Raw genomic sequence first — 20,634 nt, forward strand, 5'->3', positions numbered from 1 at the left:
AAAGCTCACAAGACTCGTTCTTCACTGTTTACAGCTGAATCTAATAGAGATGGAAAATGGGTCTTTGTTACTTGAATACATCATAAGTTTTACATGAACACTTCAGTTGACAGCTATTATTTATCATAGCTACGCTCGTAATCTGCTATGTATTACAACCCGTTAGAAACCCACAGTATCACCTCTGTGGATTTCCCACTGGGGCAAAAGGCATTTTAAGCATGTAATTACCCAACGAAGTAACATTTACTAATTTTCTCTTACATAGCCAGCATTATTCATGGCTGTTTTTATTTGTAGGGTGCTTAATAATCAGAGACTAGTTAACCTTCACAACCGTCCTGGGCAGAAGCCCATTAAATCATTTCATGTTAGCACGGAGACACCAAGCAGCATATGAAAGAATTAGAAGAGGCTCCTGGAAAATGCTGATATCCAGCTGGCAGAGTATAGTGCAGGGAACGTCTTTCAGAGAGTTAATTTTAAGATCATATTTAAACAAAGAAAAGGAGGAGGAGAGCAGGTGGAGGAGGAGGAAGAGGAACATGTAGCTCCTTGTGAGATTTCTTTTTCAATTTCTCAAGTTTTTAAACTAATACCTACAATTTTTTCTGTACAGGTGGAGGAGGAGGAAGAGGAACATGTAGCTCCTTATGAGTTTTTTTTTCAATTTCTCAAGTTTTAAAACCAATACCTACAATTTTTTCTGTACAGTTTCAATGGAACTTTCCAACACTGTGTTGGACATGTATGATTGACTATGTGAACAGCAGCAGCCGCTCTTACAGACCACAGCTCACAAGAAAGCCAATGTTCAAAGAGCTTCATTTTAACCTCAAAGACGACTTTTTTTTTTTTTTTTAATTTGACAGAAAGGGACATACTGAGAGAGAGCACAAGCAAGGGGAATAGCAGGCAGAAGGAAAAGCAGGCTTCCCGCCGGGCAGGAAGCCCGATGTGGGGCTCGATCCCAGGACCCTGGGATCATACCTGAGCCAAAGGCAGATGGTTAACCCACTGAGCCTCCCAGGTGCCCCTCAACCTTGAAGACTACTTCTGCCTCCCAGCCCAAATGCAAAAACTATGAAATTGCTCCCAACCAGGCTTACCTCCAAACTGATGCCAAAGTCCTCAAAGCCAAAGAAATACGGGAGAACTAGCACAGAGCCCAGGACCAGAAAAGTCTCCTTAAGTCCCACCCAGCAAACTCAATTCCAGAGGAACTTAGCACAGTGAAGCTGAAAGTCTGAGGTGGGTGGAAACTAACCCACTCTGTATGGAAGTCTGGAAGTGGAAGTGGGCAGCCCAGGTACCACCTGCTGAGTATCCTATCTGGCATTTCTCGGCTACGACCCAAAGTGTGGCACAGAGTTGTCAAGTCCTATTCGCTTCCCATTTCAAAAGTAGGAGAATACAAAAGGCTTAAAAGCAACCACCTTGGGCACCTGGGTGGCTCAGTGGGTTAAGCTGCTGCCTTGGCTCAGGTCATGATCTCAGGGTCCTGGGATCGAGTCCCGCATCGGGCTCTCTGCTCAGCAGGAAGCCTGCTTCCTCCTCTCTCTCTCTGCCTGCCTCTCTGCCTACTTGTAATCTCTCTGTCAAATAAATAAAAAAAATCTTAAAAAAAAAAAAAAAAAAAAGCAACCACCTTTGGTGTAAAATTATTCACTGATCAAAAAAGTAAGCTAAGAAACATGCAGATAAAATACCGATCAGTTATGAAAAATACATTTACAAGGAGTTTTACTAAAGGAATGCTTACCATAGAGAAAAAGAAATTATTACACGCAATCATGAACACAACCAAGTTTAAACCATATATATAAAGACCTAAGATTAAGAAAAAAAAGTGAATGTGGAAAGTATTAACAAGTTCCTCTCCAGAGAATAGGATGATACGAGATCACAACCTATCACATCCCTCCTTATATCTGCTACATTTAATTCTGCCCCCACCCCCGGCAATGGGCATCCATTACTTTTTTTACACCAAGTAAAAATTATTAATCCTCTTCAAATAAAACCATACAGTCAATTTTGGGGTTGCAATAAAAAAAAATCAGTGATCTTATTTATTCACTTGCACCCATGGTCTTTTATCACTGTCTAAAGAGTCGGTTTCGCCACAGCACACACCAAGATAAAAGTCTCACTTGATCCAATTACACTGCTTATTAAGAGCTATTTAATGAGAAAGTCACACCTTTGAGTTATTAGAAGCTGTAATGGTCCTACAGAGTTCCAAATAAGTAAGCTAACAGAATTACCTTGATTCTAAATTGTTTGCCAGCAAATTAATCCATCTGTCCCTGAAAAAAATTACATGTCCTCCATTGTGTTCGACTTTCTCCCATCTCATTTCAATCAAGTACGTTAGCTTCAGTTGAGAGAGCAGGTATTTTTTTTTTTAACAATTATTGTATAGTAATAGATATACAAAGAAATGTACAATGTGATGAGGGTGGACATACGGAAACACCTCCATGATACCCTCAGCAACCTCAAGGCAATACATATGCAACACCTTCCAGAGTTTTCTTGTGTCTTTTGGTTTGGGTTTTGTAGTAAGAAAACTTTACATGATATCTACTCTATTAACAAACTTTGAAGTGCACAATACCATATTATTGTACAGTAGATCTCTAGAACTTACTCATTCTAGTGTAACTGAAAGTTTATAAAAGTTAGGTATTTTTAATTGCTTCAACTATAGTACAGAGTTTATTTTCTTTTAATTTTCCAAATGCATATACAACCTTATTAACCGCCCCCCAAAATGACATCATCCATAGATAAACTTTAGGGCAGTCTTATGTTTTGGCACCTGCCAAAGAATAAAGAAAAGCCTTTTTAAAAGAATAGGCTTTTAGACAGAGACCAGAAGGAAAAGACCACTCCAGACAGAAGAAATACTCAAGGCAACAATGTTGAGGGAGAAGCAAGCTTAGCAAATTCAGGGAAGACCAAGGACACCAGCATGGTTGGTGCATGTTAGCAAGCTGTGCCGGGGGACAGAGGACAGTGACCAGGGGGGCAGATCACTTAAATCTCTGTAGGATACTATAAGCCTATGGGGTTCCTGAGTTAAGACCGGAAGCCTAGAGGGTTTGGGACAGATGGATGGCCGACTTGACTACCATTTGAAAGATCATTCTGGCTTCTCTGAAGAACAGACCAAGAATAGGCAAGGATGGAAAAAGAGAGACCAGTGAGGTAGTTACAGCAATAATCTGAGACAGAAACCATGTTGCCTTAAAGAACAGCAGCAGAAATGGTGAGACTAGGTCAGACTTTCTTTCTTTCTTTTTTTTTTTTTTAAAGATTTTATTTATTTGACAGACGGAGATCACAAGTAGACAGAGAGGCAGGCAGAGAGAGAGGAAGGGAAGCAGGCTCCGGCTGAGCAGAGAGCCTCATGCGGGGCTCGATCCCAGGACTCTGGGATCATGACCTGAGCCGAAGGCAGAGGCTTTAACCCACTGAGCCACCCAGGAGTCCCTAGGTCAGACTTTCTTGACAACACTTGCTAATGGATAGAATGTGGAAGGCAAGAAGAGCAGAGGATGACACCAATGTTTTTAGTTCAGACAACCGAAAGAAAGAAGCAGTCAGGGACGCCTGGGTGGCTCAGTGGGTTGGGGCCTCTGCCTTCGGCTCAGGTCATTATCTCAGGGTCCTGGGATCGAGCCCTGCATTGGGCTCTCTGCTCAGTGGAGAGCCTGCTTCCTCCTCTCTCTCTGCCTGCCTCTCTGCCTCCTTGTGATCTCTGTCAAATAAATAAATAAAATCTTTTTAAAAAAATAAAATAATAAAAAATAATAATAATAAAACAATACAGCAGGAGCACCCAGGTGGTTCAGTCAGTTAAATGTCTGCCTTTGGCCGGGCCAGGATCCTGAGATCCTGGGATGGAGCCCAATAGGGGCTCTCTGCTCACCGGGGAGCCTGCTTCTCCCTCCCTGTCTGCCTCTCCCCCTACTCATGCCTCTCATGTGCTCTCTCTCAAATAAATAAATAAAATATTTTCAAATAAATAAATAAATAAAACAAGGCAGCCATGCACAAGTCTCCTGCGTCCTTGAGGATACCATTTCTGTCCATCCCAGCAAGGAAAGGCTACATGATAAAGGGTGCAAAATACAAAGTAGAAGCTTTGTATACGTCTCAATTTTATCTGAGGCCAATCTTGACTATACACAGTAAATGTTAAAATGTGTATGCTTTAAGAAATAACACGAAGGACATGGGGAGATGGAGAGGAGAAGTGAGTTAGGGGAAATTGGAGGGGGAGATGAACCATGAGAGGCTGTGGACTCTGAACACAAACTGAGGGTTTTGGAGAGGGGAGGATGGGGGTTTGGGTGAGCTTGGTGGTGGGTATTATGGAGGGCACGTATGGCATGGAGCACTGGGTGTGGTGCATCAGCAATGAATTCTGGGACACTGAAATTTTAAAAAATAAGTAAAAATTAATAAGCAACAACAACAACTAATGTGTATGCTTAGCTCCAGCTTCTATTTACACTTGGCTCATATCCAATACCAAGGCTGCTGTCCACACTGCCCCAGTCGCGCCCACTCTCCAAACCCCATTAGGCCTCTGTGGCCTGCCAGGCCCAAAGGAGAGAGTGAAGACAGGTTATCCAGCAGGTAGGTGGGCAGAGAACCCTTACTTTCCCATCCCCCAGCCTTCCCTGTCCCTTCTACTTTATATCTCCTTCCGAGCTTTATGTTAAATGTCCTAGACATTCTAAAACCATGGCGAATGGGAATAAATTTAGAATCGAGGGAGGGGGGCGCCTGGGTGGCTCAGAGGGTTAAGCCTCTGCCTTCGGCTCAGGTCATGATCTCGGGGTCCTGGGATCGAGTCCCGCATCGGGCTCTCTGCTCAGCGGGGAGACTGCTTCTTCCTCTCTCTCTCTCTGCCTGCCTCTCTGCCTACTTGTGATCTCTGTCTGTCAAATAAATAAATAAAATCTTTAAAAAAAAAAAAAAAAAAAAAAAAGAATCGAGGGAGGGAAAATTTTGGTTGTAAAGTGATACTGTGAACAGAAATGTAAGAAAATTTGGAAGTATTCATTTCTTCAAAGAAAAAAAAACTTTAAAAGATATGAAGTCACTTTAATAGATAATTGATCTGTGATAGAAACATCAATCATTGCTGAAACTCCTAGGTTAAAGGAGGATGGGAACTTCATTATTAAAGGGATCAGGATGACCCCACCGGCATCCATTCATTCATCTCAGCATCACTCGAAGTAAGAAAACCAGATGCTGCGTCCTCCCGTTGTGACAGGATAAGAAGACATACATGGAACCCTCTAAGAATACTCACGCCTAAAGCATTTCAAAAATCACCCCATACAGCTTTCCATATTTAACCACCAATTTATAGAAAACTCAAGACATAGAGGAAAAAAGTAAACAAAAACCAGGGGATTTTGACAATAAGCTCAGAATTTGGGACATTTAATTGGACAAGTGACTGATTCTCCAACAACTCAATGACATACGACAAAGAAAGGCTGGAGGGACTATTACAGGTTAAGTGATTAAGAGACTTAATCACCAAATACAATCTGGGGGCATTATTTGGATTTTGATTCCAACAAAACAACTGTAATAAGACATTCTTGGCATAACCAGGAAATTCTGAAATAGGGAGGCACTGGGTATCAGATAATCTTGAGAAATTGGGGTATGATAATGGCACAGAAATTATGTTTAAAATAAAACAGTAAAATTAAATTGTTACACTTAATAGTAATTTTTAATTAACTTAAGATATCAATTAAAAATAATCACTTTTGCAGAAAATGCTGAAGGAGGAAAAATGTTAGAGAAACAAAACAAGATCAACAAAATATTAATTTCATTTAAGTTCATTTATTATAGTCCCTATTAATGTGTGTGTTCAGAATTTTCCACAGGAAAACTAGGTAACCAGAGACTGTAAGATTACAATGAACTGAAGAGAAAAAAGATTATTATTGCTTGCAACGGCCAATCAATGTGAATGAAGATTTCCTTGACAATATGCAACAAAACCAAAATACAAAAATAACCTGGAGGTTGAGGCACTTAAGAGATTATCATTTTCATTCATAATCACTAATTTCAAAGGTTATGCTCATGCTTCCCAGGTCAGAATGATTTAAGACTATGTTATAAATTAGAATTTAATGCAACGCTGTTTCAACTGAAAAAATACCTCTTTTTCCTGAAGATATCAAAAGAAAAAGGTCCAACAGTTCAAGAAAAGGTTTGAAAATTTTCTATCTCAGACTGTCTCTTTCACATACAAAGTTTCAGCTTCACTTTGAACAAAAATGTTATGGATTTACAACTCAAAGTGAAGAGGCAGCTAGAAAGTACCTAAAGAACAGGTGTTCTGGGGGCACCTGGGTGGCTCAGTGGGTTAAGCCTCTGCCTTCGGTTCAGGTCGTGATCCCTGGGATTGAGCCCCACATCCGGCTCTCTGCTCAGCGAGGAGCCTGCTTCCCCCTCCCCCTCCACCTGCCTCTCTACTTGTGATCTCTGTCTGTCAAATAAATAAATAAATAAATAAATAAATAAATAAATAAATAAATAAAATCTTAAAAAAAAAAAAAAAGAACAGGTATTCTGTGCAGCTGATTCGAGAACAAGATACTCTTCTTCCAAAGAATAAAGAGCTTGGATGTGGAAAAACAATTTGGCTCTTAAAAAAACAGGATCAAAAAAGTACTTGCAAAAATAAATACATACATACATACATACATACATACATACTTGCAAGAAGAGGCCACAAATTTCCTTGGGTAATAGCCAGAATCTGTTTCAAGAGCTCTTCCATAAAACATGGAAGAGATACCCAGATACCTGAAAAAAGTTCAGTAACAAAACCTACATTTCGGGGGCCTGGGTGGCTCAGTGAGTTAAAGCCCCTGCCTTCGGCTCAGGTCATGATCCCAGGGTCCTGGGATCAAGCCCCACATCGGGCTCTCTGCTCAGCAGGGAGCCTGCTTCCTCCTCTCTCTCTCTGCCTGCCTCTCTGCCTGCTTGTGATATCTGTCTGTCAAATAAATAAATAAAATCTTTAAAAAAAAAAAAACCTACATTTCATTCATTTGACAAATATTTACTAGATGCTACCTTGTGTCAGATGCTGTCCTAAGTACTGGAGATACAAACGTCCCTGCCTTGGGGCACCCAGGTGGCTTAGTTGGTTAAGCATCTGCCTTCAGCTCAGGTCATGATCCTGGGGTCCTGGGATCAAGCCCCACATTGGGCTCCCTGCTCAGTGGGGAGTCTGATTCTCCCTCTCCCTCCTCCACCCCATGCACTCTCTCTCCCTCTCTTTATCCTCTCTCTAAAATTAAAAAAAATAATAATTAAAAATAAAAAACAAAAGCCCCTACCTTTATAAGGGATTACATTCCTAACAGAGGCAAAACAAAAATAAGGAAAACAGTAATGATATAGCATCTTATAAGATAAGGTCTATACACAAAAGTAAAGCAGGAAAGGGGGACAGATAGAAAGGGGTTCTAATTTTACAAAAAGGGCCAGTGAGAAGCTCACACATAAGCAAAGATTTAACTGAAGTAAAGGAGTCCCATCTCTAAGAAAAGGATTCCAGGCAGAAGGAGCAGCAGTACAAAAATCACCATGGGAAAATGTATCCTTAAGGTCTGGGGAACAGCAATGAGGCTAATAGAGAAGGTTTACTGACTGGGGGCAGAGTAGCTGGAAATGAAGTTAGGGAAGCAACAAAGGAGTCAGATGGCGGAAGCCCTCAAAGACCACTGCAAAGACTTTGTCTTTTACTTTGGTAAGCCATTAGAGGTTTCTGGAAAAGTGATGAGAGGAGAAATCGATTTTGGGGTGGGGGAGTCAGAGAGAGAGCATGAGCACAGCAGGGGGAGCACCAGGCAGAGGGAGGAGAAGCAGGCTCCCTGAAGAGTGAGGAGCCCAAAACAGGACTCCATTCCAGGACCCTGGAATCATCGCCTGAGCCGAAGGCACACACTTAACTGACAGCCACCCAAGCATCCCAAGAGGAGAAATCTTTATGTATGTTTTAAAAATAATCACTTTGGGTATTCTGCTGACAGTATTTCAGGGGCAAAGAGAGAATAGAGCAATTAGAGGACTACAGTAGATTGCAAAAAATGCCCCCACATTCTTCCCAATTCCTGTGTGCACATTTCTTTACAAAGTGACTTCACTGCTCCCCTCATAATCAAGTCATCTACTTCTCCATCCCCTGAATCTGGGCTTCCTTGTGACTGCTTTAATCAGCAGCAGAGGAAGTGACGTTGTGGGCTTTTAGTCCCAACGCCATGCTGCTTCCTCTTGCTTTCTTGTTTCCTCCATTAGACCACCATGTTAAGAAGCATGGGGCAGGGGTGTCTGGGTGGCTCAGTGGGGTAAGCCTCTGCCTTCGGCTCAGGTCATGATCTCAGGGTCCTGGGATCGAGCCCCACAAGCAGCAGGGGCTGCTTGCTGGAAGCCCATGCAGCAGAGACGCGCCATCCCAGACAAAGCCTCCAAACCTAGTCCCCATTTGCTACATGAGCGACCCCAGGTGAGACTAACAAAAGAAGTGTCCCCTCCCCCACCTCAAACCCAACCCAAATTGCCAACCCCAGAATCATAAGCTAAAAAATGATAGTGGCTTTACCACACTAGATTTTGAAGGCGGGTCATAACAGCTAACCAATATAGAGGCTATTAAAACCTCACACACAGAGACTGAGAGCAGCAGGTGAGAAGTACTCAGATTCTAGACATTCTGAAGGTACAGTCAACAGGCTTTCCTAATAGTTTATGTGAGGATTGTGAAAGGGAAAAGTCATAGAAATGAAGGAGTTTCCATGAACTGAGGTGAGAAAGTCCACAGATGAAGCAGGTACAGGGCAGATCTCAGGAGCTAAGTTTGAGATTTCTACTGATCATCCAAATAGAAATGCAGAGTAGGTATCCAGATACGCAGAGTCTGGATTTCAAAGGACAAGGCCCAGGCTAAAAATATAAATTGAGCAGCTAACAGAGTATTACCAGTATTTTAAGACTGATTTAAGATATGATTGAGGGACTGTGAGGTCTAATGACCGAGCCCAGCAGCACTCTTAACATTAAGAGGTCAGAGAGGTAAGAAAAAAAACCAGTGAGGGACCTGAAAGGGGGCAGTCAGGTAAAAGAAAGACTAGGAATTGTGGCACCTTTGAGAAATACGGGAAGAAAGTGTTTCAAGCAGAACACGATCAACAGTTTCCAAAAATGCTGACAGAAAATGGTAACTATATGACAGGTTAAAGGAGGCATCTAGTCATGGTGGTAACGATTCTGCAATTTACAAATGTATGAAATCAACACATTGCATAGCTTAAACTTTCACAATGTCATGGGTCAATTATATCTCAAGAAAATTGGGGTGGAAATGCTGATTGGCCAGGTAAGAGATGAGGATTGAAAACCAGACCTTTGGATTCTGCATGATCAAAGTCATTAGTCACTTTAAGAAGAGTACATTTTTTCGGAGTGGTGAGGGAAGCCAAGTAGAGAGGGTCTGAGGAAGAATGAGAAGAAAATCACTGGACACATGAGTATAAGCTTTGCCACAAAGTGGAAAACAGAAATTGTGCAGTGTCATAAGGAGGATATGGAGTAAAGACAGGAAATTTTGTTTTTAAAGATTTTATACTTTTAAGTTTTTATTTAAGTAATCTCTAAACCCAAGGAAAATTCAAACTCGCGACTCTGAGATCAAAAGTCACATGCTCATGGATGCCTGGGTGAGTCAGTGGGTTAGGCATCTGCCTTCAGCTTGGGTCGCAATCCCAGTCCTGGGATTGAATTCCACCGTCCTGACATCAAGTTCCACATAGGGCTTCCTGCTCAGTGAGGAGCCTGTTACTACCTCAGCCTGCCATTTCCCCCTGCTTGTGCGCTCCCTCCCTCTCTTTCTAACAAACGGGTAACTAAAATCTTAAAAAAAAAAAAAAAAATTAAGAAAGAAAGAAAGAAAAAAAAGGGGGGGATTCCTGGGTGGCTCAGTCAGTTAAGCTGCCTTCGGCTCAGGTCATGATCTCGGGGTTTTGGGATCGAATCCCACAAAGGGCTCCTTGCTCCGCAGGGAACCTGCTTCTCCCTCTGCCCCTACCTGCCATTCTGCCTGCCTGTACCTCTCTATCTCTCTGACAAATAAATAAATAAATCTAAAAATAAATAAATAAATATTTAAAAAATTTTTTTAAAAATAAAAAGTCACATTCTCCTCTGAGTAAGCCTCCCAAACCTTTAAATATTTTTTTTAAGATTTTATTTATTTATTTGACAGAGATCACAAGTAGGCAGAGAGGCAGGCAGAGAGAAAGGGAGGAGCAGGCTCCCTGCTGAGCAGAGAGCTCGATGTGGGGCTTGATCCCAGGACCCTGGGATCATGACCTGACCCGAAAGCAGAGGCTTAACCCACTGAGCCACCCAGGCACCCTTAAAGATTTTATTTTTAAATAATCTCTACATCCAACGTGGGACTCAAATTTATAACCCCAAGATCAAGAGCTGTATGCTTTATGTTCTGAGCCAGCAAGGGGCTTCAAAAGCTAATTACTATTCGTAGGCTCTACACCCAGCATGGAGCCCAATGTGGGACTTGAACTCATGGCCCTGAGACCAAGACCTGAGCTGAGGTCAAGACTCAGACACTTGATCAACCTAGCCACTCAGGCACCCCCATCAAAAGGTAATTATTTTTAAAAAAATTTTTTAAGATTTTATTTATTTATTTGACAGAGAGAGACACAGTGAGAGAGAGAACATAAGCAGGAGGAAGTGGGAGAGGGAGAAGCAGGCTTCCCCCTGAGCAGGGAACCCAATGCAGGGCTCGATCCCAGGATGCTAGGATCATGACCTGAGCCATAGGCAGACGCTTAACAATGGAGCCACCGAGGTGCCCCAAAAGGTAATTATTTTAAGATAGGAGAAATAAGCACATGTTTACATACTGAAGGGAATAATCTAGTAATAAGGAAATGCAATCTTGCAGGAGAGCTACTGGAGCCAAAGCCTTGAGTAGGTGAAAGGAATATGATTTTATTATGCATGAGTGAGGAGCTGTCCTTGAAACAAAGAGACTCAGTAGTGGGGAGTGGGGGGCTCAGTCATTAAGCCTCTGCCTACGGCTCAGGTCATGATCCCAGGGTCTTGGGATCAAATCCCACATCAGCATCCCTCGGAGGGAAGCCTGCTTCTCCCTCTCCCACTCCCCCTGTTTGTGTTCCCTCTCTCACAGTGTCTCTGTCAAAGAAATAAAGTTTTTTTTTTTAAGATTTATTTATTTATTTATTTGATAGAGAGAGGGAGAGAGAAAGAGAAAGAGAGAGCATGAGAGGGGAGAAGGTCAGAGGGAGAAGCAAACTCCCCATGGAGCGGGGAGCCCAATGTGGGACTTGATCCCAGGACTCCGGGATCATGACCTGAGCCGAAGGCAGTCGCTTAATCAACTGAGCCACCCAGGTGCCCCATAAATAAAATATTAAAAAAAAAGAGAGAGAGAGAGAAAGAGAGCCTCTTCAATGTGACTCTAAGTCCTAAAATAATAGGAGGGAAACCACAGAAAATACAGGTATGCCCACCTACCACTAATAATACATGAGAGCCAGCCCATGTGATGAAAAGTATTTTGGAAGTCCAAAGTTCAAAAAGAAGTCCAAAAAGCAAAAAGGCCATTGCCTCTCCTCTGACAAATAACAAACATTCAATGGTGACAGGTTTTTATTCTTAAATTTAAAAGAGAACTCTAGGGGCACCTGGGTGGCTCAATGGGTTAAGCCTCTGCCTTCTGCTCGGGTCATGATTCCAGGGTCCTGGGATCAAGCCCCCATCAGGCTCTCTGCCTGCCTCTCTGCCTACTTGTGATCTCTGTCTGACTTGTGATCTCTGTCTGTGAAATAAATAAATAAAATCTTTAAAAAAAAAAAAAGAGAGAACTCTATCTGCTGTCCTACTAAACAGAAACTAGTACAATTTGATGGGTGAAAGCTGACAAGCTTCAGCTGAACTTGACATGCAAGCTATTTTTTTTTAAGATTTTATTTATTTATTTGACAGACAGAGATTACAAGTAGACAGAGAGGCAGACAGAGAGAAAGAGGGAGGGGGAAGCAGGCTCACCGCTGAGCAAAGAGCCCGATGCGGGGCTCAATCCCAGGACCCTGAGATCATGATCTGAACAGAAGGCAGAGGCTTTAACCCACTGAGCCACCCAGGCACCCCAACATGCAAACTATCTGTAACTCTAAAATTTTCATACGCTTCAGCCTTGCTCACACCTAAGTCTAACCTCTTCCTCATCTGCCTTCCTCTTCAGTAAACACTAACCAGTCCTCACCTCTTGCACTCTGATACCATGATCACCAAACTTTCTTATTAGATGCTCAGCGTCTTCATTAGGTGTCCCCCTACGTGTTAGACCTAATGAAAACTATACTCTGCTTCTTTGGTGGCCACTTCAATGAAAGTTAATCATCCTTCCAAGCTCCAGTGCCCAGAAGAACATTTCTTTACCATTTACCCTCATACTTCTGAGGGCATACCACCCAAGTATCTTTATCTCCCATATATACTGATGACTACTATCCATGATCTAAAACCTCAGAAACCATTGTCTACCTCTCTGCTCTGGGTACCAAGATCTTCTGAGGTCCATGTCCAAGGTGAGTGATTCATCCAACACACCAGTCTCACTGCTCTTGAATATATCCTTGTTGCCTCCATTTTAGCAATCTACATCCATGGCCAAACCCTACATTCCATTAGCACCTTAAAACTTTAAACTCCAATCTTCTTCTTTGAATCCAGAATATTCAAACAGCTATCTCCCTTATGCCTACATACACTTATGTATTTACTTTGCCCAGACTTCTAATCTCTTGAACCAATTTTTTTTTCAATTTATTTATCTTTTTAGTAATCTCTACACCCAACCTGGAGCTTGAACTCATGACCCTGATATCAAGAGTTGCATGCTCTTCTGACTGGGCCAGCCAAGAACCCCAGTACTAATTACTTTCTTTCACTCTTTCAGCCTCCTCCTGCTTGGTCCCCAACCTCCATTCAGTCCAAACCTCACATTCCATCACTTCAACCATTGTCTTGCTAATCCTTTGAGCTCAAAGTACTTAACAAAATCCAAATACTGGATCATTCCAACTATTTAAAATCTTTGGATCTACTGACTTTTGCTACAGAAAGTCATACAATTAAACAAGCTAGTAAAATTACAAACCAATGATAATTTTTGTTAAGATTTATTTATGAGAGAGCGAGCTTGGATGGGGGAGGGGCAGAGGAAAAGCAAGAGAATCCTCCAGCAGACTCCCTTCTTCTAAGCACAGAACCCAAATGGGGCTTTATCCCAGGACCCTGAGATCATGACCTGAGTGGAAATCAAGAGTCAGATGCTTAACCGACTGAGCCACCCAGGCACCCCTAAACTAATGATTCTTGCCTATCTGGTAGACCTCCCTAAAACCTCTAGTGAGCTCTCTCTTCAATTCTCCATGGTGTTAAACAGTTCACCATTCTCCCCTAAAATTCCCCACCTCCTTGTCTTCTAGAGCTCCATTAGGCTGTTCCCTCTCATTCTTTTTCACTGGACCATCTTCCTTACGTGATGGTGCTTCCCAGAGTTTCTCTTGCTTTTTGTCTTTTAAGATCTTATCTATTTATTTATTTGACACACACACACACAGAGAGAGAGAGAGAGAGAGGCAGGCAGAGGGAAAAGAAGAAGCAGGCTCTCTGCTGAGCGGAGGGCCATACATGGGACTCCATCCCAGGACCTGAGCCAAAGGCAGTCACTTAACTGACTGAGCCACCCAGGCATCCCTGTTTTATTCTTTCTTATTCTAGAAACTCTCTTAGGTTATCTATAGCCATATACACCCTGTTCCAACTATCACCTACAGTGCTAAGAGCATCCTAATCTCTATACTGCATAAAAATCCTCTCCTCCGGGTGCTTCAGTTGCTCAGCTGGTTAAGCACGGGACTCTTGATTTCAGCTCAGGTCACAGGTCATGGGATCAAGCCCCAAGTCAGGCTCCAGGATCCGCTCAAGATTCTCTCTCCCCCTCTTCCTCTCTCCCAACTCCCAACCCTTTAAAACTTAAAAAAAAAAATCCTGTTCTCATCCCCAGAGCAGTGCAGTTAGTTACCCACGGAATAGTACCAACTGTGTGACCCAAAGGCATATCCAAGACTGATCTTAGTCACCTGCTAACCCAGATGGGATTCCTATTGTGGGAAGTCATAAAGTTGGGAAGCATCTTGACTCCACCTTTTCCTCAACCCACATATCAAACTGGACACCAGTTTCATCATCTTGACATTATCTTGGATCCATCCTATTCTCTCAAGTCCCACTGCTAATTTGGAGCTTTATCAAGCAGGCCTCACTCCACCACAATTCATTCCTCACCTTGCCACATGAAACTGATCTTCAACTTAAAATCTCTTACCCATAGATCACCACAGCCTCAAGGGTCAAGTTCAAAACCTTTAACACAGAAGAAAGAGGGCCTTTCATTGTGGGCCCTTTGTTTACATATTCAACCTCATCTCTCTGTCCTCCCCTTAATACATTAAGAATCTGTTTTGTCTCGCATCTGTTGATTTAGCCTCATGGCTTTCTTGTGCCTAGAATGCCTTATCCTCCATCCTCACCAGCTAACTTCTACTTGCTCTCAAAATTCCTTTCAAGCAAACACTCCAACAAAAAGCCTTCTCTGAATTCCCTGAAATCTGACACACATACAGTTCTCCTCTGTCCCCACAGTACTCAAAGCATGCATCTAACTATAATAATTTATTTCTTTGTATTTTGGCCTTCTCCGGGGCTTCCATTCAATAGTGTAACTTCCTCAAAGGAAAGTTAGGGCCTGGACCAGAGCAGATACTCTTTATCGAATGAAAAATATAAAATAAAATACATACAGTATTTAATATCTATGACTCTTAAAATTCAATTTACTTATAGGTTTCTAGAATTCAAATTTTAATACAAAGTTTCCTCCACTCCCTCCCCGTGTCCTAATATATACTAAAACCTAATGGTTTCATTACCTAAACCAACCTGTTCAATGATGGTTAAATAGAGTAAAATTTACAGTAAATTCTGAAAGTTAGGGCACCTGAGTGGCTCAATTAAGCATCTGTCTTAGGCGCAGGTTGTGATCACAGGGTCCTGGGATGGAGCCCTGCAGCCGGCTCCCTGCTCAGCGGGAGTCTGCTTCTCCCTCTCCCTCTGCTCCTCCCCGCTTCCTGTGGGCACTTGCTGTCTCTCCCTCTCTCTCTCAAATAAATAAATAAAATCTTTCTTTTTTTTTTTTAAATTCTGAGAGCAGCTAAGCCAAAGGAAAAAGATTTTTAAAGAGACAAAAGTACACGCTGGCAGCCAGAAAACTTAACAAAACTACAGTTACAACATCCACAATTTTAACATTTGTTCAACATGCTTATCAGCCAAATTAGCATACAGTCATTTGTTTGACCAAAATACAAAATAAAGATACAGTTTAATGCACTGAAATCTCCAATTTAGAAGCCTGGGTGGACTGCTTCATTGGTTCCCCAGGCAAATGAAAAGATAAATCTCTAAATAAATAATAATAATAACTGACTATCTATGCAGCTTGTATTTTCAAATTCCTTGGGCCTAAAGTTTTCTCTTCATGAACAATGGAAAACTGTATGGTATTTAATATCAAAGCTTTTAAACATCTTCAAATATGAAAACTAAAATAATTCTAACTGAACTAAAGCAAATATAAATTTAACAAAATTTCAAAATCAGAAATGCAATGTTATTACTGCCAATGTGACTTGAAATAGGATAAAAAATTATGAAGCCAGGAGTGCCTTGGGGACCCAAGTTATAAAAACAACAATGTTCAATCTGTTGTTTGAAAATAGATGGGACCGGGGCGCCTGGGTGGCTCAGTGGGTTAAAGCCTCTGCCTTCAGCTCAGGTCATGATCCCAGGGTCCTGGGATCAAGCCCCACATTTGGCTCTCTGCCCAGCAGGAAGCCTGCTTCCTCCTCTTTCTCTGCCTGCCTCTCTGCCTACTTGTGATCTGTCAAATAAATAAATAAAATCTTAAAAAAAAAAAAAAAAGAAAGAAAGAAAATAGATGGGATCTTTCCCATTGCTTCAAAGTTTGTTTCAAATAATTTAAATGGGAGAAAAACCAATAAACATCCTTTGTCCCATAAGCTTAGCAAATCTTGTTTCCTATCATGTGGAGATAGTATACAGAGTGGGGCATCTGGGGGGGCTCAGTTGGTTAAGCATCTGCCTTCAGCTTGGGTTGTGATCTCAGGATCCTGGGATCGAGCCCCGTGTTGGGCTCCTTATTCAATGAAGAGCCTGCTTCTCCCTCTCCCTCTGTCACTCCCCCTGCTTGTGCTCACTGGTACTCTCTCTCTGCCCTCTCTCTCAAATAAACAAATAAAATATTAGGAAAAAAAAGTATACACTACCTCGATCCAATTTATCATGAATTATGAATCACAGACTTATACTTACGTAACTATACCATATTTTATTATACTACTCATCTCTAGAGCTGTAGTACTTCTTAAAAATATATCCAGTATAGGGGTTCCTGGCCAGCTCAGTCGGAGAAGCATGCAACTTGATCTCAGGGTCATGAGTTCTTGCCCCACGTTGGCTATAGAGATTACTTAAATACAAGTTAAAAACATATATTCATGTACATACACACACAATATAGATTTCTCATCTCCTAAAAAAAAAATGTATTACCCACATGTAATGTGATCGAAGTTTAAATTATCACACTGGGTTTCTTTTTTTAAGAACCATTAATAGATGTCCATTGATAGATGAATGGATAAACAGAATGTGGTACATTTACACAGACACACACGTAGGAATACTAGTCAGCCGTAAAAAAGAATGAAACCTTGCCATCTGCGACATGGATGAACTTAGAGGGTATTTTGCTAAGTGAAATAAGTCAGACAGAGAAAGACACTATATGATTTCACCTATAGGTGGAATCCGAAAAACAAGACAAACAAAACAGAAACAAAGTCACAGATACAGTAAACAGTTAGTTACCAGAGGGGTAGTATCTGAAAGGCACACAATATAGGTGAAAGGGATTAAGAGGTACAAACTTCCAGATACATAATCAGTAAGTCATGGGAATGTAAAGTAAAGCCTAGGGAATATAGCAAATAAGATTGTAAGAATTTTCCATGGTGACAGATGATAACTAGACTTATAGGGATTTTATAACGTATAAAAATATCAAATCACTATGATATGCCCCTGAATCTAATAGGGATACTGTACACCAATTATACTTCAATTAAAAAAAAATCAAGTTGTGCTACAGACCTACCAATAATCCTGACACTATTAGTTCCTTAATTTTCTTCTAAATATAGTTATAATTGTATTTTTCATTGTGTTTTTTCTCCTCCAATTTAAAAAAAAAAGCCTCCTCTTGGATTTTTTCCCTCAATTTTTGCATTTCTATTCAATCTTCCCATCTCGATCTGGTCCATCTCTGGAACTAGAAAGGTACAGCAAAAGAAAAATTTTGAAAAGCTGTATTTCCTTAAACTTTCCAAACCCCTAATTGTGACATAAACAATTCACATAATGGTTTGTGGGTAACATCCAAAAACTATCACAAGTCTATGAATATTATGCCTCAGAAGTATTTTAGAAATTATTTTACACCCGCAGGAAGGCCAAACAATTTATTTGCAAGTCCCATCAACCAAACAGCAAGTGAAAAACTATTGTTACTGGGTGCCTGGGTAGCTCAGATAGTTAAACATCTGACTTCAGTTCAAACCCTGATCTCAGGGTCTTGCGATCCAGCCCACGCTCAGCAGTGAGTCCTTATCAAATAACCACTGCCCCTCCCCCTGCTCCTGCTGGCTCTCTCTCTCTTTCACATAAATAAATAAAATCTAAAAAAAAAAAAAAAAGAAAGAAAGAAAAGAAAAGTTATTAGTATATCTCTATGGACATTTTCATTCTCAAACTAATGATTTACTTATGGTTATCAATAACCATGAGTATTCCACTTTCTCAAGTGGAAGTAGCAAGTCAACTGAAATCCAGTAAATTTTAGCTTGATAAAATAAATGCTAACATAGACATGATATTGATAGGTATTAGCCAGGTGATGGTAACTACCTAACATTTTACCAAAGTATAAGCATGATAACCAAGGCAGAGGTTTTGGCTACCACTAACCTACCATTGCAACTCAAAATACTTTGAAAATTGTATACTTACCCAATTTTTTAAAGATTTATTTCTTGTAGAAAGAGCAAGAGACCATGAGCACACGTGGGGGAGGGGCAATGGAAGGGGGAGAGAATCTCAAACAGGCTCCCCCCAGAGCACGATGACCTGAGCCAAACCAACGGCGGGACGCTTAACAAACTGAGCCACCCAAGTGCCCCCAATAGTTTTTACATCATACCTTTAAACATAACACTAAAACGGTTTGGATTATTACATTTCCAAATTTAGATGAGTCATAGTGCTTTGTATGCAGGAACTGAATGTAAATCAAAATTGTAAATTTGCACTTGCTTGCTAGTCAAAGAGACATGTAGACAGATTCAGAAAGATTAAAACGTATAATCATAATACACATTGTGTTTTTAAAACGGTCACTTCCCAACTGTTAACCCAGTTCAGTAAACGTGCCAATTGCCCTCCCTCTTCTTGAATATCTAAAAGTTACGGAATACTTCTAATCCTATTCCTTCACTTTACAGATAGGCACCTGAGACCTGGGGTCTTTCATTGTACACTTAGTTAGCAGAATTACAAAACCTCTAGTCATCATGGTCTGAAGCTTACTAGAGGTGAGAGTAAGAAAAACCGAATGAGGTCTCAGAACAGCTCTATATTATGATATAGAATCATAAGCTTCTGTACCTAAATCTGGAACCTGAAATTGAACCATCACTAACAACAACAAAATTACATCTCAAATCTAGACAATAAAACTGGCAGATAAAATGAGAGAAAAAGCAGGGAATGTCCTTTTTAGTTTCTGACCTAAGACCCTGACCATCAAGGAATTCATCCAAAAAGTTTGTTGAACGGATGAATGAATGATTGCATGATACCTGATAGGATGACTTCACTGATTTTAGAAGCTCCAATTTCAGGAGCTAAACTGGAGGATCATGATGCCACAGCCGAAATTAAAACTCACGGTGCAACAAACAACTCCTATGTGAAATATAACAACCAGGTCTCTGCAAATCTCTGCAGAGCTGTTGCAGGTGTATCAAAACATACATTCATACACAGATGCCATTTTTGTCAGGTAATTCCCGCAAGGGAGGATAGAGCCAGAGAATCGAGAAGTCTGAAAACAGGCCCTGCTCACCCATAAGCCTTTGCATTCAAGGGGACAAGATCTGAGTGAGTCACTGGAGATAAGACGGTCTCCCCAGCCAGCCAGAAACCGGCCCGGAATCTCCTGCACTCCTTTTAACTAGGGAACGGGTCAGGGAAGAGTGGAGGAACTGCAACCTGCAGCAGGTTAATATGCAAGGATCGCGCTGATCCGTTTCCGAGTCAAGATTCCACTGAGCCCCACCGCAGGCACGGGAGCCGGCCCCACCCGGCATCGCGGAGCGGTCCTACGCAGAAGGCCTCGTCCTGCAGGAGAGTTCAGAGCCCAGACACGACAGGACGCGGGCAAAGAGCAAGACCTATCCCCTTCCTGGCCACCCACGCCACAGCGCGGCCCTGCCACCACATGCTCCCCTTCCCGCTTTCCCAGCACAGCCCTAGGGCCGCAGGGCCTCAGCCGCCCTCCACGTCAAGCTGAGACAGGCCACAGGCGAATGCGATCCAGCGGCCTCTAAGCAGGGGACAGAGGCCCCCAGCCGCCTCCTGCCACCCCTCATTGCTTACCTCCCTTCTGCCACAAGCTCAGCCCCGCGCCGGCTGCCTGACGTGGCCCGCCCCGCCGTCTCGAACGCCTGGGGGCGGAGACTACGGTGATAGAACCAATGAACTGCAGACTGCAAGCGTGTGCCCCGCCTCCTCCGGCTTCGGCCCGCCCCTCTCTGCTTTCGCGCGCGCGCACGGCCAAGGCCAAGGCCGCGCACTGCGGCTAGAGGGTGGCGTGCACTGCTGAGCGCTTCTCTGCAGGGACCCGGGGGCAGGAAGAGAGGCGCGCGCAGGTGGGGGTTGTGGAGTTGCACCGCAGTGGGGATTAGCCCACGAGACAGCCGATTGAAGGAACTTGTTTGGGAATGCCACTGCGCCGGGCTTGGGTAGTCCTGTTGGCAGCCTGCCCTTATGCAGCTTTTGGCGATGCAAAGCAGCTTCTTGGTGTTTGGAGATTTTGTTTCCCCGAAAACAATAATCCCGATAACGTTAAGGATTCAGAAAATGTAATGCAGACAGTCGACCTGCCACTTCGTTCTTCCCCTTGCCCCTTGTAGTTGCTGCTTCGTACTTTTGGCCAACACAGAGCACTGCAGCTCTCAATGCTACCTACACGGGTACATCCACCTGTTGGACAGTCCTACAGGACGTTATAGGCTGGATATTTCTGCTCAGTTAATC

The 20,634-nt window shown here is 42.3% G+C and overlaps 1 protein-coding gene across 2 annotated transcripts in view; it reads right to left on the reverse strand.

Moving 5' to 3' along the window:
* FOCAD (focadhesin) overlaps nt 1–20,022 on the reverse strand; it is a 302,980-nt gene extending 282,958 nt beyond the window's left edge. The window contains exon 1 of one of the 2 annotated variants that reach the window (XM_059411566.1): nt 19,975–20,022. The gene's annotated coding sequence lies outside the window, so the exon portion shown is untranslated. The remainder of the gene's footprint in view (nt 1–19,974) is intronic. The other variant, XM_059411567.1, reaches the window with a different exon arrangement.
* Between the last annotated feature and the right edge of the window lie 612 nt (nt 20,023–20,634).

This window comes from Mustela nigripes, chromosome 9 (assembly GCF_022355385.1).
Source record: "Mustela nigripes isolate SB6536 chromosome 9, MUSNIG.SB6536, whole genome shotgun sequence".
Classification (NCBI taxonomy): Eukaryota; Metazoa; Chordata; class Mammalia; order Carnivora; family Mustelidae; genus Mustela; species Mustela nigripes.